The sequence below is a fragment of the Hemitrygon akajei genome, chromosome 31, assembly GCF_048418815.1.
Source record: "Hemitrygon akajei chromosome 31, sHemAka1.3, whole genome shotgun sequence".
Taxonomy (NCBI): domain Eukaryota; kingdom Metazoa; phylum Chordata; class Chondrichthyes; order Myliobatiformes; family Dasyatidae; genus Hemitrygon; species Hemitrygon akajei.
In genome coordinates this window covers 14,436,091-14,448,297 of record NC_133154.1, presented here as the reverse complement: position 1 = coordinate 14,448,297, position 12,207 = coordinate 14,436,091, and the positions used below count along the sequence as shown (strand labels likewise).

The following is a 12,207-nucleotide window of genomic DNA, read 5'->3' as shown; positions in this document are numbered from 1 at the left end:
CCTTAAACCAATAAAGTGACATGGTGATTCCACAAACCGGGAAAAGCAGGTTGAGCAAATTTAGTTTCATCAAATGAACACAGAATGCCCTTTTAAATTCACTAAATAGGCACCATTGTTCAGACTGCTTGTTGACTTGTACATTTGATTTATAACCACCATGACAATGGCACACTTCTCTTTGGAGAGCATTTTGACTGAATGCATCACTGCTAGGTATGAATGCTCTGAAGCACAGGATCGTAAGAGGCTTTGGAGGCTGGAGATTCAGTCAGCTTCATCATGGGAACAAGACTCCTCACTACTGTGTGCAAGTGGTGGCATTCATCATTGGGGACATGGCCTTTTCTCATTATCAGAGAGGAGATAAAGGAGCCTGAAGACCCACATTCAACATTTCAGGAACAGCTTCTTCCCTTCTGCCATCAAACTTCTGGCCCATGAATCCATGAACACTACCTCTTTCGTATCATTTACTTTTTTCCTATATTGTAACTAGTCGTAATTTGTTATGCCTGGTCTGTACTGCCCCCCACAAAACAACAAATTTTATGGCCAATGTCAGTGACAATAAAGCTCATTTTGGATAAGATGATTGTGAAGGCAGTATTAAAAAGATACCATCATCACTTTAGGGTCTCAGTGAATAAAAATTCACCTTGTAGGTACAATATTTAATGTGGAGAAATGTGAGGTTATTCACTTTGGTTGCAAGAACAGGAAAACAGATTATTATCTGAACGGTGGCCGATTAGGAAAAGGGGAGGTGCAACGAGACCTGGGTGCCATTGTACACCAGTCATTGAAGGTGGGCATGCAGGTACAGCAGGTAGTGAAAAAGGCAAATGGTATGTTGGCATTCATAGCAAAAGGATTTGAGTACAGGAGCAGGGAGGTTCTACTGCAGTTGTACAAGGCCTTGGTGAGACCGCACCTAGAGTATTGTGTGCAGTTTTGGTCCCCTAATCTGAGGAAAGACATTCTTGCCGTAGAGGGAGTACAAAGAAGGTTCACCAGATTGATTCCTGGGTTGGCAGGACTTTCATATGAAGAAAGACTGGATCGACTAGGCTTATACTCTCTAGAATTTAAAAGATTGAGGGGGGATCTTATTGAAACGTATAAAATTCTAAAGGGATTGGACAGGCTAGATGCAAGAAGATTTTTCAGATGTTGGGGGAAGTCCAGAACGAGGGGTCACAGTTTAAGGATAAAGGGGAAGCCTTTTAGGACCGAGATGAGGAAAAACTTCTTCACACAGAGTGGTGAATCTGTGGAATTCTCTGCCACAGGAAACAGTTGAGGCCGGTTCATTGGCTATATTTAAGAGGAAGTTAGATATGGCCCTTGTGGCTAAAGGGATCAGGGGGTATGGAGAGAAAGCAGGTACAGGGTTTTGAGTTGGATGATCAGCCATGATCATACTGAATGGCGGTGCAGGCTCGAAGGGCCAAATGACCTACTCTTGCACTTATTTTCTATGTTTCTATTTGTTAAACAACAGTTTGTACCTTACCAAATTGAAATACTCTGCACCTGGGGAGAGAGAAAAACAGTTAACTTCCAAAGTTCAAAGTAAATTTATTATCAAAGTACATATACATCACCATATACAACCCCGAGATCTATTTTCTTGAGGGTATACTCAATAAATCCAAAAACCATAATAGAATCAATGAGAAGATTGCACCAACAGAGCGGACAACCAACGTGCAAGACAACAAACTGTGTCGATATAAAAGGACAGAAAAATAAATAATAATAATAATAAAAAAGCAATAAATATCAAGAACATGAAATGAAGAGTTCTTGAAAGTGAGTCCATAGGTTGTGGGCACAGTTCAGTGATGGAACAAGTGAATTTGAGTGAAGTTATCCCCTTTAATTCAAGAGCCCGATGATTGAGGGGTAATAACTATTCCTGAACCTGGTGGTGCGAGTCCTGAGGCTCCTGTACCTCCTTCCTGATGGCAACAGCAAGAAGAAAGCATGGCCTGGGTGGTGGGGTTCCCTGATGATGGATGCTGCTGTTCTAGGACACCGGTCTATCTCGATGTGTTCAAGGGCATCGGTAATTCCATAACAGGCAGTGATGCAGCTAGTGAATATACTCTTCACTACACATTGATAGAAGAGAGCATGGCCTGGGTGGTGGGGTTCCCTGATGATGGATGCTGCTGTTCTGGGACATCGCTCTATCTCGATGTGTTCAAGGGCATTGGTAATTCCATAACAGGCGGTGATGCAGCTAGTGAATATACTCTTCACTACACGTTTATAGAAGTTTGTCAAAGCTTTAGATGTCATGCCAAATTTTCACAAACCTCTGAAGAAGTAGAGGTACTGCTGTGCTTTCTTCGTAATTGCTCTTATTTACTGGGCCCAGGACAGGTTCTCTTAAATGATAACAGAGAGGAATTTAAAAGTTGCTGACCTTCTCCACCTCCGATTCCCCGATGAGACTGATTCATGGACCTCCGGTTTCCTCCTCCTGAAGTCAATAATTAGCTCCTTGGTCTTGCTGACATCGAGTAAGAGGTTGTTGTTGTAGCACCACTCAGCCAGAGTTTCAATCTCCATCCTATTTGCTCATCTGTCACCAAATTTGAATTTGCCCTATGACAGTGGTGTCATCAGCAACTTAAATATGGCATTGGAGCCGTGCCTAGCCACGTAGTCATAAGCGTAATGTGAGTAGGGCAGGGGGCTAAGCACACAGCCTTGTGGTGCACCTGTGCTGATGGAGATTGTGGAGGAGATGTTGTTGCCAATCCGAACTGACTGGGGTCTGCAAGTGAGGAAATCGAGGATCCAATTGCACAAGGAGGTATTGAGTCCTAAGTCTTGAAGTTATTGATTAGTTTTGAGGGGATGATATATCGAATGTAGTTGATAAAGAGCATCTTGATCTTTGCTGTCCAGGGTTGAGTGAAGAGCCAATGAAATGGCATCTGCTGTGGACTTGTTAAGCTGGTAGGCAAATTTCAGTGGATCCAAGCAGGTTCTCAAGCAGGAATTGATACGTTTTATCATTAATCTCTGATTACTATTCCGCACTGTGGATGTCTGTAAGTGCTACTGGACAATCGAGGCAAGTTACTACATTCTCCTTAGCCACCGGTAAAAATTGAAACCTGCTGGAAGCAGATGGGTATCTCAGACTGCTGGAGCGAGAGGTTAAGAATCTCAGCCAGTTGATCAGCACAGGTCTCTAATTTTACAGGAATGTCAGTTTCTCTCATGATTGGAAAATGTTTCTAATTTAGTTGATTTGAAGCAAGTAGCTAGTTGGCAGTGGATGAGGTGCAAGGGGTAAGTGGGTTGCTTAGTATGGAAAGTGAGTCATAAAAAGAAAAAGCAAGAAAGGACAAATGAAAAGGCTGATGAAGAATCGCTCACCCTCGATTCTCTCTGGACAGATCCCGCCATATCCAAAGTTCTATTCCTTTCTACTTTTGCATCATCTACAAGATCTGCAGCAGCGACTCATTATTTCTATAGAGCTGTGATAAGTATTAAGTACATCTATAAATAAGTACGTTAGCAGTTATTCAATAAGATGGCATTGCTCTGGTATTGCAGAAAATAGTTAATGTCAGTTCAGGTTTATTGTTTAATTAATAATAAATTTGCAAACTTCTTGGAGGCAGATCTAGACTTCAAACAATAGAACAGGAAGCTGACAAACAGAGAGACACATTTGCCGGTTGGGTTAGATGGTCAGATTCGTATTTATCACACGTACATCAAAACATACACTCAGCGGCCACTTTATTATATACACCTTTACACCTGTTTGTTAATGCAAATAGCTAATCAGCCAATCATGTGGTAGTAACTCAGTGCATACAGGCATTGGTCAGGAGATTCAGTTGTTGTTCAGACCAAATATCAGAAAGGGGAAGAAGTGTGATCCAAGTGACTTTTACTGTGGAATGATTGTTGTGTTGATGTCAGATGGGGTAGTTTTGAGTATCTCAGAAATTGCTGATCTCTTAGGATTTTCATGCACAAAAATTTCTAGAGTTTACTGAGAATGGTGCACAAAACAAAAGAAAACATCCAGCGAGTGGCAGTTCTGTGGGCAAAAAAATGCCTTGTTAATGAGAGAAGTCAGGGGAGAATGGTCAGACTGGTTCGAAAGGACAGAAAAGGCAGTAGCTCAAATAACCACACATTACCCACGTGCAGAAGAGCATCTCTGAATGTGTAATATGTTGAACCTTGAAGGATGGGCTATAGCAATAGAATACATTTAGTGGCTACTTTATTAGGTATAGGAAGTACAATGAAATCTACAACCAACACACCCAAGTATGTTTTGGGGAGGCAGCCTGCAAGTGTTACCACACATTACATTGCCTGCCCACAATGTTCAACATAACAACACAACACACAACACAAGCAACAGCAGAAAAAGATAGCCCAGACAGGCTAGTAACCTGGTCAAAGCTTACAAGAGACCGAATAGATTTTTATCCTAAAAGCATGAAGTGCAACTCAGAAGGCAGAATTGAAAAGCTAAACAAGAAAAAAAAAAGGATTCCAGAAATCTGAAGTTGAAAAGCAGAATTTGGCAGGGATACTTACAATATCAGGCAGCTTCTCTGAAGGGAGAAACAAAGTTGACGTTTCAGGTTGACTATTCATCAGCTTCAGTTCTAACATCAGAACTATTACTGTTTTACTAACCCCAGGCATTCCAATTGAATTCCTATGGCAGAGATATTGAAAACAAGAAGGTAGAGGTTTGAACTGAGAGGAATGAGTTTTAAAGAGGGACTGAGGAGAACATTTTGTTTAAAAGTTGGCAGAGAATGGTTGATGTCTGTAACATTTTGCCAGAGGTGGTGGTAAAATCTGATACAGATACAATGGTTAAGAGGCATTTAAACAGTTACTTTAATAAATAAAACTTTAGAAGTTTACGATACTAATCAAGGCAAATGGTGTTAGAGTAAATAGGCAAAAAAGGCAGCATGTTCGTAGAGAGCTTAAGGGCCTTTACTGTGCTGTACAACTACAGGGCTCCAATTGGTCAGAAGTTATTTCCAAGCCCATTGAAAAGTCAGGTGACAGGATGTCTTTTTTCAAAGTGGAGAACCACTTCATTATAATTTTCCCCAATGTGAACAGAGCAACAAAATCTGCAAACGCACCAAATTCATCCCCTTCTGTGTGCTGAAGTGATTTCAGGCTGGGCAATAGAGGTCCCTGGATCATTTTTACAAAAAGCAGCACAGCTAGCCTTTTGGAGATTGAGGAAAATGTTCTTTGATACTGAGCATTAAGTAGATTTATTTAAGCTTTCTGAGTGTGGGGTCTGGTGAGATATTGAATGACATTTAATTGGAAAAATAGCATATTTACACCCAACTTTACAAAAGGAGAATGTGTGTGTGGTCAAGGGCATCCCTACATCATCTCCTGAAAGATAAATCCTATGTCATAGTAGTCACGTATCTTTCACTAGTATGAACATCTGCACTGCAGCAAGCTATGCCTTTGAGTGGTATGGGTTCACCCATACAGCAGTGGACGGGAGGCCAGAATGTGGGTTGAGGGAGGGGACCACAGATGGGTTCTAATGTGGACTGAACGGTGACAAGTACAGCAAGTTAGGGAAAGTGTTTACCTATTTTTTGCAACTTTCGATATAGTGAAAGTATAAAAGTCACACAAATGCAAAGGGATCAAATCTGATCTAATCAAAGCTTGAGGAAAGCCAGCAGAGAAATGTGGCCACATCAATCATCCTCGGCACACCACTTCAAACAGATTCAGAGCTTACACTCAAGGTGTCACGGTTAAAGAAGCCTTCACACATTTGCAAAATGAATGTTCGAGCAGCATATAATAAACTCCTGCTGAATGCATTGCTAATTTAAAGCACGCAAGCATCTCTAAATGTTACATACACGCAACAATTTGGATGCAATAGCCGGAACAAAAACAATTCAAAGATCATTTAAAGCTAGTGCATCCGTTGATAAAATCAGCTCAATGTTGGGAGGCGGGGCTGTGCATGTGACTGGGCTCACAGCAAGCAGAAGATTAGAGCAACTACAATTTATAGAGAAAAAAAAATCTATCTAAAGGGTGGAGGGGAGAAAACCTGAGATGTAAACTGTAGCAGCTTCCTCCAATAAAAGCAGGGTAATTTCTCCAGAATAAAAATGAAATATATGGTAGGTTGTTAGATGCAGACTGTGGGCATGTAAAACTATCAACAGTCATTCACAGTAGTGCGGTTCCCAGAGATGATCATCTGGGGAATTATCCATTGATCTTTCTATTCTGACTAGGAATAGTCACTGAACACAGTATGTTTGGAAATGGAACAGGATTGAGATTTTAAGCACTGTTTCCACGATTACCACAGCGAGCCAATAAGATGGGATTGCCATTCCATTGGGACACCAAAACACCATTTTTTCCCAATACATTTGCTGAATTATCGGAATGGCTTCCATTCATGTCTGCAGTTGTTCCCACTTCTAAACCATCTGTGTGTGGTTCCACTACCTCAAGGCATGGTTTCTTGGATGCCTTTTTAAGGCTGATTTATAGCTGTGTATATGGCTTACGCCGTAACCTATGCCGTATCTGATTTTCACTTCTGCGTCGCTCTACGCAGTAGTGAGCATGCGTTGGTGTGCGCCAAAATGCTAGTTGGCGGTGGGGTTTCTATGCCACTGTGTTGAGTTTCTTCGTGAGAGACATGGACAAGGAAATGTATTTCAAACATTTTTGCATGTCGGCAGGTAAATTTGACAATTTGGTTCATTTAATTCGCATCGGTGTACAGATGTGGCGGAGAAGAAGCAACTGGAAATGGATAGGAGGAAATGAGATGCCTCTAAGCAGACCAATCACAGTTGCTGCTGTCTGTGTCGCTGCGACACGTGAGTTACTTTTTTGGGGAAGTGCGTGTCACCCTACTGCGTAGGGTACGGCGTAACCTACAGCGTCAATGCGACACACAAGTATAAATCGGCCTATAGTTGTCTCAATTCTGAGCATCATACTTCAGGAAAGATGTCAAGGGATGGCAGTAACTGATACTGGGGTCCACGTTAATGTGGAAACTTGATAAATTACAATAGTTCTCTTACAAAAGCTCTCTTACAAAATTACAATAGTTCTCTTACAAAAGCTAAAGGGAAATTTGAAAAAGGCGGCACACAAGAATTAGAAACCTGAAGCAGATTAGCCATGATCACATTGAAGATGGGTTAGCATTGAGGGGCCAAATGGCCTATTCCTACTCTTATTTTCTGACATCTTCAAAATCTGGAAGGGTTTTGATTGTTAATAAGGAGAATCGGAGTGATTAGGGTTAGGATGCTGATAGAAATTTACAAAATTATGAGAGGCATAGATAATTTTTTTATCCTATGGCCAAAAAGTCAAATGATACTGGGCATGCATTAAAAAATCAGAGGGAGTGGTGGGATGTCTCAGATGTGCCAAGGATGGTACAGGAGGCACATACAATACAGGCATCTGAGAGGCTCTTAGATAGGCATCTGAATCAATTTGGCACAGCATCATGGGCCGAAGAACTTGTTTCTGTGCTCTACTGTTCAATGTTCTAATCTGCTTCCAGTGAAAAGACGTTCAGTGACCACAAGGCAAAGATCCAAAGAAACTTGCTTCAAACAGGAGGAAACCCCCCCCCCCCCCACCCCAAGAAGTTCACCGAGTTTCAATGAACTGAAATACATTACCCAAAAACGTTGATAAAATTGATTTAGGAGTAACTCTTATAAAAGGTGATCTATTTATAATTGATCTATATTTCTAAATACTGTAGATCAATTAGAAACAATATCAGGGACACATGTAATGGGATTGTGAGTGTGGATAATGACATAATTACAAAGATCATGCTCGGGCACTAGAGCAAATGATCTTCTCTGCTGCATTATCTTTGCCACAGTCATTGCCCCACAAGCTCTAACACCACCCACCTTGGTCTCTTCTATCTGGTCTGAGCATCTTTCTGGGGCTCCTCCATCCTACTACAACTTCATCCAGTCAAGATGTGATCTAGAACACAGTGTTCCTGCAACACTGTCCACACTCCCTCTCAATTGCTATTCACAGCTGCTTGTGCAGCAGCAATGCCTCTGCACTTGGAAACTCCACACCCCCTCACCAATACTACTTTGGTTACAAAAAACTTCCTCAAAAAGGGTGTAAGGTGTGGAGTGGAACTTAGTTTAGGAGAGAAGCTTGGAAGAAATATAGCTCAATTTGGTGATACCATATGAATAACAGATTAAGCATCCAAGCCAGCACACTGCAACCTAACATAGCTCAATAAGCTAGTAGCTTTATATAATTGTTGTTCTGATCTAATCAGAGATTTTCTGAGCTTACTGTAGACTAACGTAGGCTGAAACCAAGCTGACAGATATTATGCACCATCTGTATTGTAATCATTTGAATCTGTAGTCCCTAATATTTGGGTTTTCTAAATTGAATTGGTTACTCAAATTCTAATGCTGTTATGTCCTTCTCTATTTTTATAAATTAAGCTCTGAGTACAAGTTCTAATTTCACAACTTACTAATTTAAAGGACAATAAGCTAAAAGTACAGACGTATTACGTAATTATTCTGCCCCTTTTCTTGGCCTTGACCAACATTAAGGCAGCCACATTTTAGAAATGAAGTGTTCCTTCTTCAGAGCTGCTATGCAAAATTGCCACTTAGTATACTAGTAAACTTGTTAGTATCATGACCATAGCCATTACAACTTCATTCTTGACAGTATTCTGTGAAAATTATTAGATTTCGGCTGGAACTGTTTTGATTTGAAACCTTTGCTCTGAACTGGGAGGGCTGAAGTAGATAGGGGGACCCCCAAGGGCAAATGACAGCTTACAAAACACACTCAACTCTTTGCATAGTTGAAACACAGTTGTCAGAAGTTCAAAGAAGCAACACCCTTAAGCACTCTAACTTTGGCCATTGTAGTGCCAGATGCTACACACTGTGTTTTGTATTTTTGGACAAGTAGACATTATTGACCTGACGAAGGGTCTCAGCCCGAAACGTCGACAGCGCTTCTCCCTATAGATGCTGTCTGGCCTGCTGTGTTCCACCAGCATTTTGTGTGGATTATTGAACCCAACATTTGCCGAAGTCAGATTGCATTCAAGATACAAGACCGTAAGTTGAAAAGATATACGAGCAGAAATAGGCCATTTGGCCCATCAAGTCTGCTCCACCACTTCACCATGGTTGATCTAATTTTCCTCTCAGCCCCAATCTCCTGCCTTTGCCCCGTGTCCCTTCGTGACTTAACCAATCAAGAATCTATCAACCTCTGCCTTAAATATACAGTGACATGGCCTCCACAGATGCCTGAGGCAATAAATTCCACAGATTCACCACTCTCTAGCTGAAGAAATTCCTCTCCACCTCCATTCTAAAAGGACTCCCTTCTATTCTGAGGCTGTGTCCTCTGGTCTTAGACTCCCCCACCATAGGCAACATTCTTTCCACATCCACTCTATCAAGGCCTTTCACCATTCGATAAGTTTCATTGAGATCACCCTTCATTCTTCTGAATTCTAGTGAATACAGACCCAGAGCCATCAAACACTCTTCATATGATTAGCCATTCAATCTTTGAACCCTCTCCACATCCTTTCTCAGATAAGGGGTCCAAAACTGCTCACAATACTCCAAGTGAGGTCACACCAGTGCTTTAATCAAGTCTCAACATTACATCCTTGCATTTACATTCCAATCCTCTTGAAATGAATGCTCACATTGGATTTGCCTTCCTCACCACAGGGTCAACTCTTTCATTTCTTCTACCAAAGTGCATGACCATACACTTCTTGACACTGTGCTGAGAACAGGAAATGCTGGCAACACTCAGCAGGTCAGGGAAAGAGAAAAGGAATAAATGTTTCATGTCTCAGACCCTTCATCAGAAGAGGGTCAGGACCATTCTGACAAAGCATCTCAGATTTGCAGTGTGAACTGTTTCATTCTGCACAGCTCTGCCTGACCAGTTGAAGGCTTCCAGCTTTTACTGATCATTGCACATTTCCAACATGGACACTCAAAGTAGAGAAGGTGCATTTCTGTGGGCACTGAGAAGATCAGATCTGTGTGTGTTGAGTAACAAAGCAGCCCAGTGTAAATGTGCACACACACTATACATCTACAAAAACGGATCTTGTGCTTCACTCTTGACAAAATCCACTAGAGTAGAAACAAGTGACGCTGTGACGAGGAGGAGGGGACCTGAGATAATGGGGGGCACACGAGGGGAGAGGTAAAAGAGAAAAGGGGACGAGAACCCCATCATCAGAGATCCTCACCATCCAGGTCATGCTCTTTATTCAACCAACACACACAAAATGCTGGTGGAACACAGCAGGCCAGGCAGCATCTATAAGGAGAAGCACTGTCGACGTTTCGGGGAAAGACAGTAAGAGATTTGAAAGTAGTGGGGGGGAGGGGGAAATGCAAAATGATAGGGGAAGACTGGAGGGGGTGGGATGAAGCTAAGAGCTGGAAAGGTGATTGGCGAAACTGATACAGAGCTGGAGAAGGGAAAGGATCATGGGACGGGAGGCCTCGGGAGAAAGAAAGGGGGAGGGGGGAGCACCAGAGGGAGATGGAGAACAAGCAGAGTGATGGGCAGAGAGAGAGAAAAACAAACAAACAACTAAATATGTCAGGGATGGGGTAAGAAGGGGAGGAGGGGCATTAACAGAAGTTAGAGAAGTCAATGTTCATGCCATCAGGATGGAGGCTACCCAGCCTGTATATAAAGTGTTGTTCCTCCAACCTGAGTTTGGATTCGTTTTGACAGTAGAGGAGGCCATGGATAGACATATCAGAATGGGAATGGGATGTGGAATTAAAATGTGTGGCCACTGGGAGATCCTGCTTTCTCTGGCGGACCGAGCGTAGGTGTTCAGCGAAACGGTCCCCCAGTCTGCGTCGGGTCTCGCCAATATATAAAAGGCCACACCGGGAGCACCGGACGCAGTATACCACACCAGCCGACTCACAGGTGAAGTGTCGCCTCACCTGGAAGGACTGTCTGGGGCCCTGAATGGTGGTGAGGGAGGAAGTGTAAGGGCAGGTGTAGCACTTGTTACACTTACAAGGATAAGAGCCAGGAGGGAGATCGGTGGGAAGGGATGGGGGGGACAAATGGACAAGGGAGTGACGTAGGGAGTGATCCCTGCAGAAAGCAGAAAGCTGGGGGGAGGGGAAAATGTGCTTGGTAGTGAGATCCTGTTGGAGGTGGTGGAAGTTACGGATAATTATACGTTTCCTCCCTCACCACCATTCAGGGCTACACCTGCCCTTACACTTCCTCCCTCACCACCATTCAGGGACCCCACTACCAAGCACATCTTTCCCTCCCCCCCCTCTTTGTATGGCTTCCTTGTATGTCCTCTCTTTTGGTTTTACTTTGGCTCTGACCTCACTTGTCAGCCATGGTAGTGTCCTTCTTTCCTTAGATATATTCCAAATAAGAAGAAATTTTCAGTCTTGCACTTCCCTCATTTTTCGCAGAAACTCCAGCTATTGCTGCTCTACTGTCTTTCCTACAAACGTCCCTTTCCTGTGAACTTCGGCCAGTTCCCCTCTCATGCCATTGTAATTTCCTTTAATCCACAATACCGACACGTTGGATTTTATTTTTTCTCCCCCCCCACATTTCAATGTGAACTCAATCATATTGTGATCACTATTCCCTAAGGATTCCTTAACCTTAAGCTCTCTTATCACCTCCGGATCATTGCACAACATCCAATCCTGCACAGTCGATCCCCTAGTGGGCTCAACAACAAGTTGTTCTAAAAAGCCATCCCTTAGACATTCTACAAATTCCCTCTCTTGAGGTCCAGTACTGACCTGGTTTTCCCAATCCATTTTCATGTTAAAATCCCCAACGATTATCATGACATTGTCTTTCTGACACGCCTTTTCTATCTCTCTTGCTGCTGCTGCCCCAGGACTAGCACCACCAGGTTCAGTATTAGTTACTACCCCTCAACATCAGGCTCCTGAACAAAAGCGGATAACTACACTCATCTATTGAGATGTTCCTGCAATCAACGACGGACTCTTTATCTTGTTATTTTATGCTCTTGTTATTTATTGGTATTAATTTATATTTGCATCTGCACAATTTGTTGTCTTCTATGCTCTTCATCTTCTA

At 42.5% G+C, this 12,207-nt stretch overlaps 1 protein-coding gene across 4 annotated transcripts in view; it reads right to left on the bottom strand.

The window, feature by feature from the left end:
* The window catches only part of l3mbtl2 (L3MBTL histone methyl-lysine binding protein 2), a 149,259-nt gene that overhangs the window by 13,875 nt on the left and 123,177 nt on the right, over nt 1-12,207 (bottom strand). Inside the window, exons 22-23 of one of the 4 annotated variants that reach the window (XR_012096907.1) lie at nt 4,591-4,714; nt 1,512-3,503 (exon numbers count right to left, since the gene is read on the bottom strand). The gene's annotated coding sequence lies outside the window, so the exon portion shown is untranslated. The remainder of the gene's footprint in view (nt 1-1,511; nt 3,504-4,590; nt 4,715-12,207) is intronic. The other 3 variants (XR_012096905.1, XR_012096906.1, XR_012096908.1) reach the window with 3 other exon arrangements.